The sequence below is a fragment of the Pinus tabuliformis genome, chromosome 4_2, assembly GCF_031772625.1.
Source record: "Pinus tabuliformis cultivar Carrire ecotype Pingquan chromosome 4_2, CPIR1, whole genome shotgun sequence".
Classification (NCBI taxonomy): domain Eukaryota; kingdom Viridiplantae; phylum Streptophyta; class Pinopsida; order Pinales; family Pinaceae; genus Pinus; species Pinus tabuliformis.
The window spans coordinates 439077041-439084491 of NC_142304.1; positions in this window are offsets into that span (position 1 = coordinate 439077041).

The following is a 7451-nucleotide window of genomic DNA, read 5'->3' on the forward strand; positions in this document are numbered from 1 at the left end:
ATATCATGCTCGACCAAAGTGGGATCACGAAGGTTGAAGAGATAATCAAGGAGGGAGGGCATAAATATTAGCCTTCTTGTCGATCTGATTGTCGTCGAATTTGTGATGTTTGAGTCGGTGTGGTTCACTCCTTGCGCGAGGATGAATAACTTTGATATGAAACTAAGTCTAGTTTGTTATTTCGTTATAAAACTTACGATGTCCACTTGATAACTTTAAGTCTGGGAGTCACCTATAACATTTGCTTCATTTATATTTAATTCTTTAAGGATCTTGAGGCCTTGCAAGAGGGCCAAAGCCCTAGCTTGAATGCTGGATGAGTGTCCAAGCCCCCAAGCAAAGGAATGAATTTTTTCCCCAATTGGATTTACAACAACATCTCCTACACCAGCTTTGCTCGGATTGCCCTTAGTTGCCCCATCAAAAAAGAGGGAGTGCCTTGAATGCGATTTGAGCCAGTCTTGAAAGTCAGCTTCTGATTTCCTTATTTGCCAGTCTTTAAGAGGAGGGACGTTTCTAACTACTGGTTGAAATTGCAAGTCAAGGAATGATCCCCAAGTGATGTCCTGTTGGCTGAGATTGGAATCATCTTTTATATCAGTCAAGCACTCCTTTAAATGACATTTAATCTTGATCTCTAAAACCTTGTGATTCTAATTAGAATTTCTAAAAATTCTTCTGTTTTTTTCTAGCCATATCTGCCAACAAATAACCTTTGGAAGGACAGCCCATGTAGTTTTGATTATCTGGTTTTTAGGAGGGGGCCCAGGATATCTGATTGCCCAATTAGAAAAAAGATCAGCAGTGGAACAAGGAGGAAAAAAGTTGGGATCCAAATTGTGAATAAAGGAGAACTAGATCTACTTAAAGAAGTTGCATTCAAGGATTAAATGGGCTGTTGTCTCTGCATTTTTGTTGCACAACGAGCAGATGGAGGGACTGTAGAACCCTTTTCTCTGCAATATGTCATACGTTAGGATTCTGCCATGGCAAAGAAGCCAAGCAAAAAAGTTGACTTTGGGCCATGACGGGAAATGCCAGACCCCCTGCCAAGGTGCTAGGGTGGGCGGGACATATGGCCTCTCATTCAACTTGGCATATCCCATGGATACAGCATAGCCTCTGGCATTTAGCCCCCAACCTTTCACATCTATTTTCCTCATGTACGTGGGCACCAAGCCATGAAGGAGATCAAGCAACGTGGTCCATTCGTTGGTCAGATGGGCCGACACCTCAATTCGTTTCCAACTTGCCCAAACAGAATCGCTCCAAAGAGATATATCCCACAGCGAACACAACCCCTCTCTATCCATCCAGCATCGCAGTGCTCTAATGGAGGCTCTATCTTTGATTGGGTCCATATTCATGATTTTATCAGTGCAGATGTTGATCTTTTTACCATTTCCTAGGATCCAGTAGGAGTGAACATTGATTAAAGGAGCATCTTTAGCATACAACTTGAGGAAAGACGAGTTAGGCAAATGAATCACATTGTCTAAATAGCTAGAATGAGGACCTCTGAAGTATTTTTTCCAGAGAGCCAATTGGGCCCAGCCAAGTTTGGTGCAATGATGCTCCGGATAATCTTAGCTTCCATAGCCACATTCTGCTGACAGAGGTTTTTGAAATTCAAATCACCCTCCCACAGTGGCTTGGAGATGGTTTCCCAGCTAATAAGGGGAATCTTGTTTTCATTTTGTTTTCCTCCCTTCCAAAAGAACCTCTGCATTAACTCTTCCATTTTTTTTAATATGATTGCCGGAGCGAGGAGCCCAGAAAATTGAAATAGAGGGAGGCTGATAAGCACAGATTTAATTAGGACTGATTTACCAGCAGAGTTGAGCCAGGAGTAGCCCCAGGCTTGGATCCTAGTCTTGAATTTTTCAAGCTGAGGGAGCCAGTCTTAGCTTGCAGGTCTCTTATGAACAATAGGAAGGCCCAAGTATTTGAAAGAAGTCCAAGAAGAGGAGGCTGCAAAACCCAAACATCTAGAAATAGCGGAGAGCAATCTGGGCGAAGTATTCTAGCTGAAGATGTGACATTTGTTCTTATTTACAACGCTGCCTGAGGCCTCACTGAATTCATCCAAAACTGCTTTAAATTTAGAGGTAGAGGAAAGAGAGGCAGAACCTAAAAGCAGAGTGTCATCCGCAAATAAAGCATGATTTATGTTTTTGACCCCTCTTGCAATACACAGTCCATTAATATCTTGATCTTGCATCTTTTTATCCAACAGTAAGCTGAGAACAGAGGATTGGATGAAAAATAGCAGAGGGGAAAGAGGACACCCCTGCCTAAGCCCTCTCGAAGCTTTGAAAAAGTCAGTGGCTCTTCCATTTACAAGAGGAGTAATCAATGGCTTCGAGATGCATGCCCAGATCCAATTAATGAAGTTTGCTCCAAAACCAAATTTGCTCATGACTTTTAAAAGAAAGCTATGATTTACTTGATCAAAGGCATTTGCTAAATCAAGTTTGATCACCATACCTTGTTCTTTGCGAAGAAGACTTGAGTGAATTTCCTCTTGAACAAGGGTGACATTGTCCACGATCTGCCTTCCTTGGATGAAGCCTCCTTGATTCTCCGGTATTATTTTGGGAAGAATGTGCTTCAGTCTGTTTGCAATTACTTTAGTGATTATTTTGTACCCAGTATTGCATAAGGAATTGGACGGAATCTGCTAAAGTTGTTGGCGCATTTTTCCTTGGGTATGAGGGCTAAGAAAGCAGAGATTGTGCTCCCTCCTATTTTCTGAGTATTTGATACTTTTGAACCATTTTGCACAGATCCTTTTCAACAATCGGCCAGCAAACTTCGAGAAACCTAGCAGAGAAGCCATCCGGCCCAGGGGCCTTATCTGGATCCATATCAATAAAGGCCTTTTTAACTTCATCTTTAGTGACTTTGGCCTCCAAGATCTCGTTCATACGAGGAGAAATTGCAGAAGGAATAATGTCTAACAGATCTGAGTATTGGTGCAGATCCTTTTCTTCACTATACAAGTTTTGAAAATGAGAAAATTGCTTTCTTAATTTTTACAAAATCCTTGTGAGTGTCGTTATCATCCTTAATCTCAGAAATAGTGTTGAAGCATTTCCTAGCCTAGGCTTGTTTGCGGAAAAAAAAAAAGCGTTCTCGTCCCCTGCTTTGAGCTAGAGATTTCGAGATTTTAATCTCCGGTATTCTTCTTCAGCTAAGCAGGCCTTACAAAAGCATTGTTGTAGGTGGGCCTCTTGATCTAACAATTCCTCTATGACTATAGCGTTCTCCATATGAGTTTGATGAGTGGCAAGAGAGGCTTTAATGGATTTTCTTTCTGTATCAAGGTTGGACAGGGTTTTAACCCATTGTTTTAGAACACCTTTTGCCCTTCTAAGCTTTTCCTCCCAGATAAAGAAAGGAGATCCTTTGACAGGTTGACTCCAACGTTCCTTGACTTTTTGCGTGAATTCTGGCTCCTTGACCTAGAGGGGACTAAATCTAAAGGGAATATGACCCAGATCAAGATGGGCTAGAAGTTCTAGCTTTATGGGCTTACGATTCGAGATGCTACTAGCAAGAATATGCATTATGGGTTCTAAACCTAGTAACAGATAGGAACTTTGAATGAAACATCTGTCTAATCTGGCAGCAATATGACCAGGGCCTACTCTTTTGTTAGACCAAGAGTACTTACCGGAAGAAGGCTTGATATCCAGCAAGTCCTAATCCTGCATAAGATCCTTCGCCAATTCCTTTGTCGGATCTCAGACTGTGCTACCTCCCATTTTTTCAGACGTGTGAAGAGTGAGATTGAGGTCTCCAACAATAATAATATTTTCTAGGTTCATCAAGTCTGCTTGGTGCCTTATCAAATCCCAAAAATCCTTTTTTTCCCTGACATTGACTGGAGAGTATACATTGAAAAGGCAAAGGATTTCCTTAGTATCCAAATTCTGCATTTTCAGCAGCAACCAGTGAGTATTACTAGCCTCAAAGATGACTGCAAATTTGTTGGCGTTCCATAGAGTTCCAATCTGTCCCGAGGCGCCTCGGGCAGAGATTGCTCTTGCTTCACTTTTAAACCAAAGTTTCTTACTTGCTTGCAGAAAGATTATGTCTTCTAGCTTAGTCTCTTGGACGAGAAGTATGTCTAGGGCTTCTGTTTTTATTAGGCTTCTCATGGCTTCTTCCTTTACTTTACTCCCCATACCTCTACAATTCCAGGAGATGACCTTCATTATTTATGTTTCTGGTGGGCTCCCTTGGAGCCTTGGGGCTGATTTTTCAACATCCTAAGCTTTGAGGCTAGCAGTTTTTCCAGAGTTGGCTGGCTGCGCTATAGCTTATCTTTGTAAGTCTCTTGCTCTATTTTTTCCCTGTCAATTTTACGGCCTCTTGTAGATCTTCTTACCGAGGTTTGGGACTCTCCTATTTCTCCTTCCTCCTCTGACTCGTCCGTTTCCTACTCTTCTTCCTTATCTTCTAAAGTCATACCTTTGGGATCTTCAACACTTGTACCTTTAAGGGAGGCTGAGGGAGTACCTTTGCTTGGAGAGATTGGTTTTTGGTTCTCGATCTCTTGAGTAGCTTCTATCTCCTTTTGGACAACGATCTCCTGGGTGTCCTCTGGTTGCGAGCTAAGAGGATCGAACTTATTTTCTAGAGCAGGCTTAGGCAGGATGTGTTGAGTAGAGGACTAATGAGGTCCTTTGCCATTAGGGCCTCCCGGCTTTTGTGTCTTGAGATAAGGTTTGGGGCACTTGACTTGATTCCATCCATCCTCCTTCCCCTGCACAACCTCATTGTTGGTCGGGCAGCCTCTGGCGAAGTGGCCATAAACATGGCATTTTTAGCATTTGAAGGGAAACTGCTCATAGTCTAGTTTCTGCAAGTGCGTCCAGCTTCCGACATTTATTTTGATGGCCTTTGGTAGCCCCACCTCCAGATCTACTTCTACATAGATCTTGGCACAATCATATTGGTCCTTATTGTTCGCTCGGTCTATAAATTTCCCCAGGGCATTTCCAATGTGCATTAATGAGTCTCAATTCCAATAATGCACTAGGAGGTTTGGAAGTCTAACCCACATCAGGACTTCTTTGGGCACGTCTACTGCCGGATCGAAATCCGGAGTCCATTTATTCAGATACAAACCCTGAGGGCCCATGAAGTAGGGGCCGTTTTGGAAGATCAGATCTTTGTCGTCCTTTGAAGTGAATTCGAAGAGGAAGTATCCTCTCCCCAGAAAGTAAGAGATGACACTTTCTTTGATCAACAGTGCCCAATTTATGTTGACCCAGCTCTCAGTGGATTTTGGAGATGGCCATAGCCCAGTGAACTGGCCGATGAGAGCCCATTCGGCCAAAGACAATGCAACTTGGATTGGGGCTTTTGGAGGAAGGGAGATCACAAGAATATCATCCAGCCTTTTTACAAATTTCACAGCTTCATAATTCTTCTTCTTTGGCAGCCCTTCCAAGAGCCGATTGAAGGCCTCAGAAGGCAAGAGCGATGGAGGAGAAGGAAGAGGCACCTGGGGAGTGCCCAGCACCTCCATGGCTGCAAGCCCCAGGGAACAGGCCTATCAAAAGCTAGCAGGTAGCAGCACGGTCCTCCATGAACTAGTCCGCCCGCAGAACGAAGGAGAGCCCTAGGCGGACATGCTTGCAGGGGTCAGGGCGGCCGAGAGCAAGCGCACTCGGTGTCTACAGAACGCGCAAGATGCGGGCTCGAGGGTTTGAAAATCAGGAGTCGAGTTGCAGAGCTCGATCACCAGTAAAATAACCTCCAATTAGGTGTAATTATGTTATGCATCTTTTAAACAATAAAAATTTTGTTCCTAGCATTGCTGTGTTTTTGAGTAAAATTCCATGAGCGATATGACAAGGAGGGATTCCATCCTTTGTTCATTGATAAGATTTTTAGAAAGAAATATAATTTTCATTAGTACGCTATTAAATAAATGCCCATACATTACATATGTTGTCATATTTCTCAACTCATTACCCAACATGTATTAGAGCATTATATCCTTTTGAAATGGTTGTTTACAATAGTAACTTTCTTTACCATTGTGCATCACCATTTTCAAACCATAACAAGTTAGAAATATATCGTAGTAAACCATTTTTCCCATCATAAAACTGCATCTGAAACTTTTTCACTCTGCATATAATAATAATTATAAGTAATCGTCTCCTCAAATAAAATATTACTAGTTATAAACCATCATTTAATTGTTGCCAAAGAGACTCACTCAATTTGTGATAAGTTATAATTTGATCCCTTCTGCCATTATCATCAACAAAAATTATAACATCATGATTACCTGAAATATCAAATTATAAAAACTCAAAATCTTATGGCCTTTCCTCCAATAATGTGAGAGATGTCATAACTTTGTACCTTAATGATTCAATCACTAATGGATTTCACCTTCATGTTAGAATCATTAATAATTTCAATGTATTATACATCTTTACATGAAAACACTATCTTGCAAATGCGTGTATAAAAGTAAAATCATAACCATAACTAATATTTTACTTTTGAATTCACTATCAAATACAAAACCATAAATCTTAAACACATGCAATACCATAACTATTATTTTCAAAACCATACATTTATTTCATTTAAGAAAATGCAAAACAATGAGAATAAATTCACAAAACCATGGGTATCAATCTACTTTTTCCTTTTAATATAAAATCATTCTTATTATTACCAATTTGCATTAACATAGGTAACAATATAAAATATGGATACGCTCATTGTCTTTAATTCAAATGTATTATACCAATGCATACAATTATAAAATGTGTAGTAGTTATAAAATCATGGTTATTTATTGATGTAAATCTAAAATTCTATGCATTAATAAAAACATGTTATATTAATTTTTCATAATGATATATCTGACAATCAAAGCTTTATATCACTTCAAAATGCCTTACAACATTAGGGAAAACCTTGGAAATTCACATTTCCACATAAACCCCATATCCTCAATACTAATTATCAATTTTTGGTCTAAAGGAAAGGATGGGAAGAAGTAATGATACTGACCATTCTAACCCTCTCTTTAAATTCGCTAACACACATGCATCACCTATTCCTCAAGTTAAAAAAGTTTTCACGCAATATTGACCAGCGCAAACAACATTCATCTAGACCTGGATGTTACTACTTACTAAAGGATGTGTTAATGAGTTTCACAACCTTAGAAGGGTTCCAAAATTTTTAGGTTAGTCACGTCCAACTGATAAACCATGAAAATTATCCAAACCTCATGACATCAATTACTTTGCATGTGCACACAATGAACCTTAAAGGATTCTCTATAAACTAGAATTTTAAACTTGTAAATGAGACAATACTAATATGAATAATTTGTTTAGATGAGAAACCATTTTACTACATTTATTCAAATACATTTAGAGGAAAAAATCTATTCATGATCCATCTGA